Source organism: Camellia sinensis, chromosome 11, assembly GCF_055761805.1.
Source record: "Camellia sinensis isolate YWXY chromosome 11, ASM5576180v1, whole genome shotgun sequence".
Lineage (NCBI taxonomy): Eukaryota > Viridiplantae > Streptophyta > Magnoliopsida > Ericales > Theaceae > Camellia > Camellia sinensis.
In genome coordinates, this window is record NC_138971.1 from 169,951,093 (window position 1) to 169,964,326 (window position 13,234).

A 13,234-nucleotide genomic window follows, 5' to 3' on the forward strand; every position below is an offset into this window, starting at 1 on the left:
CGGGCAAATTGAGGGCCGAGCGTGTTTGGGCCGTGATTGCTTAGGCCTGTCCGGAGATGGTTCTGCTTGGTTGAGGCCCAGGGCCATGTTGGGATCGAGCTACTTGGGCTTGTCTATGTGAGGACCGAGCTACTTCAGCTACTCGGCCGATTCGGGATTCCACGGTTCACGCATTTAGCTCGGCAGGAAGGGCTTCGGTTTACCAACTCGACCTGTCTTGAGCTCGGTTATGCCGGAATGCAACCGAGCACGGTCGTTATGGAGCTCGACAAGTGGAGTACTCGGACTCGTTATGCAACACGGTTGTGTAAGGCCGAGGTGATGCCGCCGGGCTGCCAAGCTCCCATTAGTGTATTCTGCCGGTTTGGTTAGGTGGTGATTGCTGGATTTGTGCTGACAGATGGGAGAGCAGCTCTACATGTCAAGAGGCTAATGGGAGCAAATTTGAGCGCAAAAAGTATATAAGCATGACTGCGCCCCCCATGCTGATGATGGAACATCTTCTGGTGAGAACAGCCTAAACACAAAACGCTCTCCTGTCTCTCTAGATCCCTGAGTGTGTGCTAACTTGACCGTCAGAGAGGTTTTCCGACCACACACCGCCAGGTAGCTCACCGCCGTTGTGTTCGCAGGTCGATCGAACGAACAAGGAGCTTGGACGAAAGGAGTACGAGCAGCACCGAATATTTGTTCCCCGTACAGAACAGTACTTGGCTTCCCATTGAAGGATTGGGTTCTCAAAAGTTCATTCTCTTGAATCTTGATGAACCTTGATGGTGGGGAGGGCTTACAATTCACTATCAAGTAATGCTAGGGATCTAATTGATTTATCAAAATTTTTGTCAAATCATTATACGTAATACATGTGAGTGATTTAATTGCAATTTTGATAAGTTATTTGGAATCTTTAGTATTTTTGTTCACTATATTATGGCCTCTTTTGAAAAGGCAAAAAAAAAAAGTCAGTCTATTGACTTATTGAGATCACACCATCTCTCTACTTTTGTTATATTTTTTTTTCATAATAAGCTAATAAATTTTTTTAAAAAGTCACTTTTCAAAATAGGCCTAAATCTATCTACCCATATTTATATTATTATTAAAAGTGAACAATTCATTTGATATCCAAATTTTGGTAGTTTCTCCTTTTGTCACATGTCCTCATTTTTCTATTTGAATTTTTTTTTTTAAATTAAATAGTTAACAAGAGCAAGATTCAAACCTTAGATTTAATAAACAGAACTCTTACCATTTGAATGACATACCATATATATTAAAATTTTTGTTATATTTTTACTTATTTTAATTGCACACTCATCGCATGTAGCAACTGCTAGTATTATTATTAAATGAAATGCTTGGTAAGTGCCCCTACCATAATTAAAGCTATGTTTGGCAATGGATTTTTGGTTAAAAAAGTACAAAAGACAAAATTAGTTACATAAGCTAACAAGATAAAATGTCATATCCAAATCATAATCATTACACTTTTTCTCTCACAAAAATTAAAAAAAGACAAAAAGAAAAACCAAATAAAGCTAAAAAAGTCAGGCTAAAATAGTCAAAAAAATCAAAAAAAAAGTCGGGCTATTTTAACTTTTTCCAAATGAAAGGCTATTTTAACTTTTTCCAAATAAAGACTAATAAGTAAAGGTTGTTAGACTTGATGTCCACACCTTCATATCATGACACGTGACAGTTTTTTCTAGTCTAAAATAAAATATTATAGATACAGATAACGAAGGTCTGAAACCAAAATCTTATATATTTCATTAACAACACTATTACCACTAGGCAACATACATATTAAGATATTAAATTTTTTATTTTTATTTTTATTTTTATTTATTTAAATTACACATCACATGTGTAACCCACTAATTATTATTATTATAATTCATTAACTTGGCCGACAAGTGAGGCTGCCAAACAAGCCCCCCTGAACTTATTATTGTGTGTGTGTGTCCACAACATTCAATGGTAATGAGTCTCTGTCTCTCTGCTCTGGTGGCCCAACCATGGTGCACCAGTGCGTGTGGTCTAGTACCAGAAGAGACTAACTATAGGTTGAAGACGACCCAAAAGAGGTATGGATATTGTAGAGGTGAAGTTATTCGGTGGTCTGGGTCATGGCCATGCTACAACAAATTAAGGTTTTAGGAACAAAATATTTTAATTATTAAAATTATTATTGTTATATTTTTAGCAATGAAAATAGATATTTATTGATGAATTATTATCTAGACCATTTTTTTTTTAAAATAAATTTTTACATCAAAATAATTTTGTTCTAAAAGTATATTTATTAGCGATATTTTTAAAATTGTCCCCACAAGTGTTTTTTTTTTTTTTAAACTTTTCGGGACTATCTTTCAGTGACTATATTCTCGCGACAATAGTCATTGGTCCTAAATTTCACTTTTACGTCGTGTGGGGACATATTTTTGTGGATGACAACACGTGGCCAAGGTGACAGCCGAAGTGCCACGTGTCCTGGTCATGACACTGAGGTGATCTTGGCTAGGTTAAGATTATCTGCGAACATACCAGAATCCGAGATGAGCGGATAAGCTGTAAGAGTCCTAGAATAGGGGAGGACCTCAGTCTGGATAAAGATAAAGCTCTTAGGGAGTTTATCTTTAACTATTGAAGAGTCCAGGATGAGCATTAAGTCAGAGTCCAAGAGAAGCTAAGCTTCTATAGGGATCATGTTAGTGCTAGCTATAAAAGTAAGGCACCCTCGTAGGTCTAAAGTACGCTTTTTGTATCCTAGCTAGTGAGTTGTATGCTTTTTGTATCATGGCTAGTGAGTTAAGTACTGTTTGCTATCTTTGAGAGATAATTGAGTACTGACTTGATCGTCGGAGTGCCCCCGAGTGGATGAACCACCGTCGGAGTCTTATCTTTCTGTGACAGGTTGTTCGGGCGCAATCTATTCTGCCGGTGTTCTCCAGCTGAGTACTTGTTCGACAGTGTGGTCAGAAATCAACACCCACAAGTTATATTTGGTTCAAAGATTTTGGTAAAGATTTAAAAAAAAAAAAGAAGGAAAAAGACTGATAAAATGTGAATAAAATATAATTATCTTTCACACAATTTTTTTCTTTTTAAATCATTGTCTAAATTTATAATTCAAACACAGCACTAGAAACAAAATATTAAGTACATGAAACTCTTTATTTGTTGTAATAAATCCAAACTACTATATAGTTTTTCTCATTCATTAAACATATCAATCATCAAACCATCTAAAATTTTATATATAAAAGTACAAACATATCAGATTTGCACATATATATCTATATGTATATATATGTATCCCACTTTATAAGTAACAGGAAGACTGTGGTCTGGTGGTGGTGGCTGCACAGATACGCTTTACTCTTTCACATGAACTATTGATTGAAGCAACATCACGATCAGTACCCCCATGTTCAGCTTTAAAGCCAAGTAAAAAAAACTCAACCATGCAACTTAGCTTTCTTCTTCATCTTCTTCCTCGATCAACCCTAACTGCTCTCTCTTCATACCCCGTACCATACCGCTTAACTTACACCCATCCATCTCTATCTATCTATTTTGAATCTCTCTACTTATTACATACGTATATACAACATGATATGAATATATCAAGAGAGAGCTAGTTAAAATATTTTGAAATTAAGCAAAATTAAAAGATGATCTGTATTGTAAACGTACTTTTTTATGTTGTTTCAATAAAATTATAAATGGTTTTTATTAATATGTGTCCTGACGTATAAGAAAATGACAAAAATTAAAGAATATGAAATATTTTTTTATTAAATTTAATGTACTTTTTACTGAAGTCAATATATTTTTTTAACACTCACACCTATTTCTAAGACACTTTTTAATATACTTTGATTACTAAAAAATACCAGCACTACAACATATTAGAATTTTAAGGATTAAAATTTTCATTTGGTATTGGTTACGGTAGTCAACTTTTTTGTGTTGGGACTTTTAAGTCTGGCTTTTTTAATCTCGTTTAGTTTTAGTTTTTGGATTTTTTTAAACTTTTGTGAGAGAAAATATGTAATGATTATAGTTTAGATATGACATTTTGTCGTATTAGCTTATATAGTCTATTTTGTCTTTTTGTTTGTTTTTTTAGCCCCAAAATGTTTACCAAAGAGGACTAAATTTTTGTTGCAAAACTCATTTGGGGACCAATCCCCATTGTCACGAGCTAATAAAAAAAAAAAAAAAAATCTTATCATCATGAAAATAGTCGCTAAAAACATTTCAAAAAGTCAAAAAAAATTTACAGACAAAATTTAAAATGTCGTTACTAAATTCACTTTTAAGGACAAAATAATTTGGTCCAACAAAAGTTAATTTTTTGAGATAAAAAAACTTGGTGCCAAAACCATAGTAATTCATCATTAAATGTCTAATTTTATTACTAAAAATACAATAATGATATTTTGATAACTAAAATATATCGTCCTTAGAAAATAATTATGTCCTTAAATTTTTGTCTTTAGATTTTTAATTTATTGTAATATTATGACACTGTTTAGCATTTGCCAATTATAAATATTAGTTACTCAAAACAAAATTGTGTCGTAAATGTCTTTTCTCTTTCATGAAATTGTTCAGGGTAGTAGTTGAATTAGTACAATATTGATAAATGTTATTAATGAGATTGCTAACAATTCATGGGCTTAAAGCAACTATGTGTTTTTAATGAACTGAACTTGGTTGGTTGGGCTATAATTGAGAGTTAGATTCAAAAGTACCGAAACCAAAGTTACAATATACAAATTTTACGATCAATATTATTGGTTGTTCCTTATTATATACATGATTTTTGTTAACATATATTTTAAGGGCATATGATAAGAAAGTAATAAATAATTACAACTAACCCCACTGGTATAGAAAATAGCAAAATTTAAAACTTGTCTGGACTAAAATAATTATTTTATAATAAGATCAAAATGTCCTTTCTTTTCCATTTATTTTACCCTTTCACCTTATATACCCTTTCATCTTTTTTTCAAAATTAATATGTTACATAATTCTCATATGATTCAAACCCTCAATCAAGACCTGCTTGGACGATGTGACTGTTAATAACTTATGTGTTTGATATATCTTATCAATTTGTATCGTGACATGTTTATATATATTTGTTTGATTTTTTAGAATATGTTTTTTTTAATTTTATTTTTATCAAAATTCTAAAGGCTAGTTTGTTGGGAAAAAAAATCAAACTCTCATTATTTTCATATAATTTTTTATTTTTTAAAACATGAAATATTTTTTAAAAACTTTAAAATATATTTTAAAATTCATTTATGTCAAACTAATTTTTATTTTTTCAAAATAAATTCAAAAAATAAATTTTAAAAACTCAACCATAATTAAAATCCAATCTTTATATAGGTCTTCATAATAACAAACAATAAATGCCCCTATTCAATTTTAGTGTATATCATAAATATCTAATGACCAGGGGATGTTCCATTTTATTCTAAAGAGTTTAATTCTTAAAAATGATTTGAATTGGGTTGGTTAACAAAAAACAAGTTCAGGTGATAATGTAAAAATTTTAAGAGTTTATATAAAGAGTGTCAATTAATTAATGGAATAAAATATTGTTAGTATGAACAATATAATATTTAAAAATAAAAAATGTTTGACGTGGCTTTCACTAATGTTTTACTTCATAGTTGAATACATATATAAGTTACCCAGCTAACGTAGGTTACATACCTAACATCAGGTCTTAATTTTCTGCATATATATTTATGGGTGACCTTGTCATACATTATATTATACTATCATTAAAATTAAAGTTAAGAATCTAATCTTAGTCATCAGATAGTGACATTAAGATCCATCCACCAACTTTGTTGACACCATTCTTTTTGTTTCTTAAAATCATTAATTTTTTTTTTAAAATTTTGAAGCATCTCATTTTTGTTGTCAAAATCTAAATAAATTTTAAGACAGTATTTGGATTTTGAATTTGAATTTGTTTATAGAAGAAAAAAAAATATTTAAAAAGTTTTTTTTTTTTTTTTTTTTTTGTCCTTCCCATTTTCTTTTTAAAGCTCTTGAAAAATGTCAAAGGTGTCAACTAAGATGAAACATTATGAGTTGGTAGCTAAAAAGATCTTGAGTTTAAAAGAAAAGGTTGATTAAATAAAATTAAGGGATGGGATTTCCAGTAAATGTTACTTACCATGGAAATTTATAATTGAAAATTATCTCAAAGAAGCTTACTAACAAGTCCTTTTCAGACCCAAAAAAAAAAAAACAAAAATAGATAGATCTCAAGATATTTTTTACTAAATTCAAAACACTATAAGTTTTATGACATTTTTAACACATTTTCAATATTAACATTTGCCTTTCTATTTTAACACTGTTATTTAATTTTAAAGTATTTTTTCATCCCAATCTAAATATTAAACAATGTCCATGTGACCTCATGTCGACATGCTCTGATGAGAAAACTTGGGACAAAAGATAATACTTTAGGATATAAGGATCCAATGTCCCAAACGAGAACAATTGGTATGAGGTATCAGTGTCCTTTAGGAGTTTCAGCATCGATTTTAGCGCGCTGATTTATTTTCCAAATCTTACTCTATATTATTCCATTTCATTATGTTTTTAATAATCATTTTTTAGAGAATTTTTTTAATAATTATTTTGAATATTATAATTATAAGTATATATGTAGACGACTAAAAAAATTAGTCATATATAGCATATTTTAAAAAAATATGAGAAAAGTATAGAAACATAAAAATAAATGTATCAATTAAGGTCTTATTTAGAAAGTGAGTTTAGGACTTTTTTAAGCTAAAATTTACAAAAAGATAAAATAGATTAAAATAGTTAATAATATAAAATATCACATCAAATCCATAATTATTTTACTTTTTCTCTTATAAATATCACATCCATGATCCAACTATAAAAAAAATTCAATCATTTTTCTAAATACAAAAATTTTAACCTATTAAAACAGTCAAAAATTAAAATAACCTACTAAAATAGTTAACTTTCTAAACGAGTCGTAGATATAATATATATACATATATGTACTGCAATAATCTTATGTAGTAAAAAATAGGACAAATTACATGTACCTCCCTCGAGGTTTAGTTAAATTACAGATACCCCCTTAAGGTTTCGAAAATTACAGATACCCCCTTGAGGGTATATTTTCATAACAATTAGCCTCCTAATTTATTATGTAAATAGTACCTTCAGGGGGTATCTGTAATTTCTCAAACCTCAGGAGAGTATCTGTAATTTTGCTAAATCTCGAGGGAGGTATATGTAATTTGTCCTAAAAAATATATATTCCACTGATCTATAGTGAAGTTTGAAAAAATTTACTGAACACCGCATTTTTAACATAATTGCGTTGTGCTCTTTTAAATTTTTAATTTACATAAAATTTATAATTATTTATCAATCATTTATTAGTTATACTAATAAAAAAAGGAATAGTGTCATATATTTTACATTAAGGCATTGTTTATTTTGACGTGAAATGTTTTATGCAAAAAATATTTTCTTATAAATTAATTTTATACAAAAAAAATATTTTTATTTTTGCTTTTCGGCGTTTGGTTAATATTTGAAATAAAAACATTTTATTATTTAAAAGAGAAATTTTGATTCAATAAAATATCATTTATGACTTTTTAGTGAATTGAGATATTTATTGAAAATATTAAATGTGTTGAAAATATAGTAAGTCAAAGCCAACCTTGTAAAAATTGTCTTACAAAAATTTTAAAAATAAGTCATTTTTGAGAAAATGATACAAAATATTTTCCTTAAAAAATATTTTACATATTTTTTATTCAATCAAACAACCAAAAAAAAAAAAAGTAGCATTAAAACAAATGGAGCGTAAATATTTTTTCCTAATTATCCATGCATTTACACATTACATTAGTTGCGATTGTTGTCAGTATAATTGTATTAAGTTTATGAAAGAATATTTTTTTTCAAATTTCAAGAGTAATCAATATAATTTACCTAAAATATAATTTACCTAAATAAAAAATGCACCAATTACCCATTAATATCTTGTTGGGTGACCATGTTTCGGATTGGTCCGAATTGTAATAAAATCAGGGTTAATCCGTTATCTACGGTTCCTAAAAAATTAGAACAAATTCAATGTGTTTAAATCGTGGAACTAATTTGAATCAATCCATTCAAACACAGATTGGATCGGTTTAGGATCACATATTCACATAATTAAATAACAAAAAAAATATAGAACATTTTAATGTCATAAAAATATAAACATAGCATTATATTAGTTCCACAATAGTAACATGTCTTTCCATAATAGCGACATACTATTCTAGAATTTAAACCATAAGAAAATTAGTTCTACCATAAGTGTTTAGAACGTTACAAATTAAAACTAAAAGCAAACAAACAAAAGCGATAAAGAAGATGCTATGCCAGTTTAAGTTTGAGCTTAGGTTTTATATAGAATAAGAGAAAATACCACGCGGTAAGGTGTATAATATAAATATAGGTTATTTTTATACAGTCCGGATCGGTTCAAATTCGGAACTATGGGATTTAATCCGGAACCAATCCGTACACTATAGATTTTTAATTTTTCAATTTCGAACCGAACCACGGATTTAAAAACCTAATCCAAACCTATCGAATTAGACTGAACCGGATTGAATTGCGAATTCCTTAATCAGCCCTAATATCTTGATCACTTCCCATGGGTTGAAAAGTAAATTACTTGCCAATTATGCTTTGAGGTTAAGATCAGCTTACATTGCCTTCGTTGGCTAGTGGGTTGACTTTCTGATTTTTTTGTATTTTTCATTATTTTAGTTTGGGACTAAAATGTTTGTTTGGGATATATTTTTTAGGCTATTTTTATACCGTCCGAATCGGTTTCAATCCGGAACCATGGAGTTTAATCCGGAATCGATCCGTATACTATAGATTTTTAATTTTTCAATTCGGAACCGAATCACAGATTTAAAAAATCAATCCAAACCTATTGAATTAGACTAGACCGGATCAGATTGCAAATTCCTTAATTAGCCCTAATATCTTGAACACTTCTCATAGGTTGAAAAGTAAAATTACTTGCCAATTATGCTTTGAGGTTAAGATCAGCTTACATTGCCTTCGTTGGCCAGCGGGTTGGTTTTTTGACTTTTTTTATTTTTGATTATTTTAGTTTGGGACTCAAATGTTTGTTTGGGTTAGATTTTTTTAATTTTGTTTTACTTTTGTGAAAAAAAATAATAATTATAGTTTGAATGTAACATTTTGTTTTATTAACTTTTTAGTTTATTTTATCTTTTTGTGATTATTTTAATCCCAAACTGACATGCCAAACGAAATCATCAATGATAATTACTCACTAAAATTTTTAGGAAGACTTATGTGTAAATTTTAATAGGTAAATGTCCAATAAGTTTTACGATAATTAATGATTTTTTTTTATCAAACACTATTAGAAAATGTTATTAATTATTAATTTTTAGCGATAATTTAATAATTTTGTCACGAAAATGTCACTAATTATAAATTTTAGCTAAAATTTGAAAATTGTCACAAAAAAAGTCACTAATTTTCAACTTTAGCCATAACTTCAAAAATTCATTATAGAAAAACGTCACTAATTATAAATTTTAGTGATAATTTATAAAAATTGTGATAAAAAATTACCAATTATCAATTTTTAAGAACATATGTATAAAATTATTATAAAAATTTATTTTTAGCAATAATTTTATTAAAATTTATTTTTAATAAAAATTTATAAAAATTAAATCTAACTATTAAAAATTATTGATAGTTTATCAAAATTTTATTGTTAAAAGCTAAATTTCACCAAAAAAAAATAGTAATAATTAAACTAAAAAATAATATTAATTACATGGCCGGCTAGTGTCAATTGGTCAAATCCGACCGTTGGCACTTTTGCGTCGTCTTCTGCTCTCAAGCAACCTCCATCGGCAAAAAAAGTCAGTGAAGAGTAAAATGACTATAATACCCTGTATCTTATTAATACAATGGCCCTGTTTGGTAGAGCTGTGGGAAAGTGATTATAGCTTATGCCTAAACAGCTTATAGCTTATAACTATGAACATAAGCTGATTTCTGACTTATAAATTAAGCATCTCCTGCCCCACTCAAAGAATAAGCTGATTTCTGACTTCCAAAAAGTTATAAGCTATAAGGTATAAGCTAAACCAAACACATCAAAATAGCTTAAATTAAGCTGAAAGCTGAAATAAGCTGCTTTTAAGTTCTGCCAAACAGACATAATGTCACGTTAGAGAATTTTTTTTTTTTTTTTGAAAAATGCTATGTCTCAATTTTTCTATTAAATAAATGATTAAATATCTGTGGATCTCACAGTTTTATGAATCTCACACCTATATAAGATATCTGATCATTTATTTAATAAGAAATTTAATATCTCTAATATTACCTTTTATCGGTGTGTATCCCAAAAATAGTAAATTTTTCTATTTGGATATGGGAACAATATTTCTGTTTTTGAATTACACATCCAGATGCAAATTTGTTCTGACATGTACATAGATAAAATTTGGACTTTTAAGTGATGATGATATGATGAATTATTGGTGTGTATTTGTTGCAGTGATTACAGGTTTTTTTTATTTATTATTTTTTCTAAAAAAAAATATTTTATAAAGAATATTTTGCGCAAACACCCTCTAGAAAGATGAAAATAGTATATGATGTTTTATTAGCAAGTTCTAAAAATGCCCTTATATGCTGCAAAAAAACAAAGTCAAAAGCCTAAAAGTGAAATATGTAGTTGAAAATTTTGCATTCATTAAAGAATTAATGCAAGAGCCTTTTTTAACAATATGTTAGAAAATGGGAGCAAAATCCTTAATCGGACTGAATGGTGTTGTTCGGCTTATGGGGGCTCACCACGGATTCTATTTTGATAATTCGAACCGTTAATATGTAGAATTTGTCGAATACTAGATATCTATAAAAATCATGTTGATCGGATATCGATGAGTATATGATCAAATCAGTTTTGTATAAAAAAATAGACGGTGAACAAATTAACGGTTGATAAAAAATTGATAAGATGAGATAGCTATCGATATCCGATCAACGTGATTTTTTACAAATATATATAGTACTCGACGAGTTCTACACATTGAACGGTTCGGATTATTAAAATGGGACCTGTAGTACGTCCCCACAGGCCGAACAGCACCATACAATCCGATTAAGAACTTGAGGCAAGCTGTCCCTTAGAAAATATTACTATAAAATCATTTCTCTTTAATATTATCATGCAAGTTGTTCAACAGTATATGGCTGATTGTGATTTGAGTTCATACATCAAATAAGTCTTTTGTAATTTTTAAAAGAATTGGTTTGACAATAATTTGTTTAATAGTTTTTTTAAGGATAAATTGTTGCTTAAAAAATTGATGCATTTGATGAATAATCAAATTAAAAGTAAAAAACTGTTAATGGGAGAGTTGAGCGGGTCCTTTGTTTTTTGTTTTGGGTTAGTTGTTTTAACTGAAAATAAGACTTTTTTTTCTTTGGCTTAATCAGCAAAAAGTGTCTGAAAAAATCATAACCAAATGGAGCCTAATAATTCTTTTTCTTTTCTATTTTCATCAAACTTGGAAGAGTTTGTATTGCTGAATTATTTAACCATCCCATGTATGCTAGTAAATGAAATGGTCATTATGTAGACTTGTGAGAACATTAATTAGTCTTCTATTATTTTTTAGACTTCAGCTTAATTACTGAGTCCATATTCCCCTATGTACCCCTATTAATGGGAAATTCTTTCATATGATTTTCAGTTTAAGTTTCTCAATCCCTTTTGGATGACATGTCACCACGTTGTTGATGTTGAGATTTTCCAAAAATGCTTCAGCAATAAGCATTTCTATGATTTAACATTTGTTTTTGCACTCAATTTGAGTTCATATTTCATAACATTGGAAATTAAATGGTGTTTTTGGTAGGAACATAACCAAAAATGAGCATGATCAATATGGTTAGTGCACTCCCACAAGAAATGTTATAATAAGCGTAAGGGCATATTCACTACTTTTATAAAGGAGTAATGTTTTGAATCATGAAAATGATTACGAAATATTCTTCACTTTTGAATTATATATATAATAAAACATCACATACTAATTAACGGATAAAAAATTCTCATGATACATTTCATGATATTTTTTTAGGATCCCTAATATTATTTTTTACAAAGAGGCCAAGTTATGTCATTGTCTGAGTAATGTTAAGTTTTATAAAAAAATAACATGAAAAAATTTATGAAAATTCTTTATCATTAGATTATACATATAATAAAATATTACAAACTAATTAAAGGATGGGGATTCTTCATGAAGTTTATCATGATATTTTTTTCATAAAACTTAAATAATTTTTTTTTTAATGTCAATTTACTCTGTACTATTCTAATTGTATCATTTTTATCATTACATTTTTCACATCAACATTGTTACGATGACTGAATTATTCAATCATCGAATCATTAACCGCTCACAAATGTTTGCACTTTCGGTCAGTGGCAGAATCAGGAAATTAAGTTAGAAGGGTACTTATTAATTATAATTTTTTATTTTAAAAAAAAAATCATGAGCAACATTAAAATAATAATGATTTTATGAGATAAATTTAAACATAAAAAATTACATATTCATTATCAATAAGAACAAATCAAAATTCTATAATAATGTGGAATGGTTCAGTGTGGGATGATGATGTAAGTTTGTAATTTTAGCACAAAAAATTATGGATCAAAATTTCTAATTTTAAAAAATAAAAACACATTATTTATAACAAAAATTATTATAAAATCTATTTAATTTTTATTTGACAGAAAAATATTAAAGAGATGCCATTGGTTATAAATGACGTGTTTTGAATGAAAATTATTAAACAATCTTAGAGTATCATATGACGTTCCTTATGTGATGCTCAAAACATAAAAAATCACAAATCACACTAAGCGGTATATCAATTACTTGAAAATAATGAATTCATTATATCCAATCTATAATATTTTTCGCCACACTGTTAATTTAAACTACTACATAAACAATACCACATAGTGTTCGAAAGTATCAAGTAACTACTTCTTGTGAATAACACAATAAACCCTTAACCAAAGAACATGTTAAGAAAAATAAAAAAGAGAATA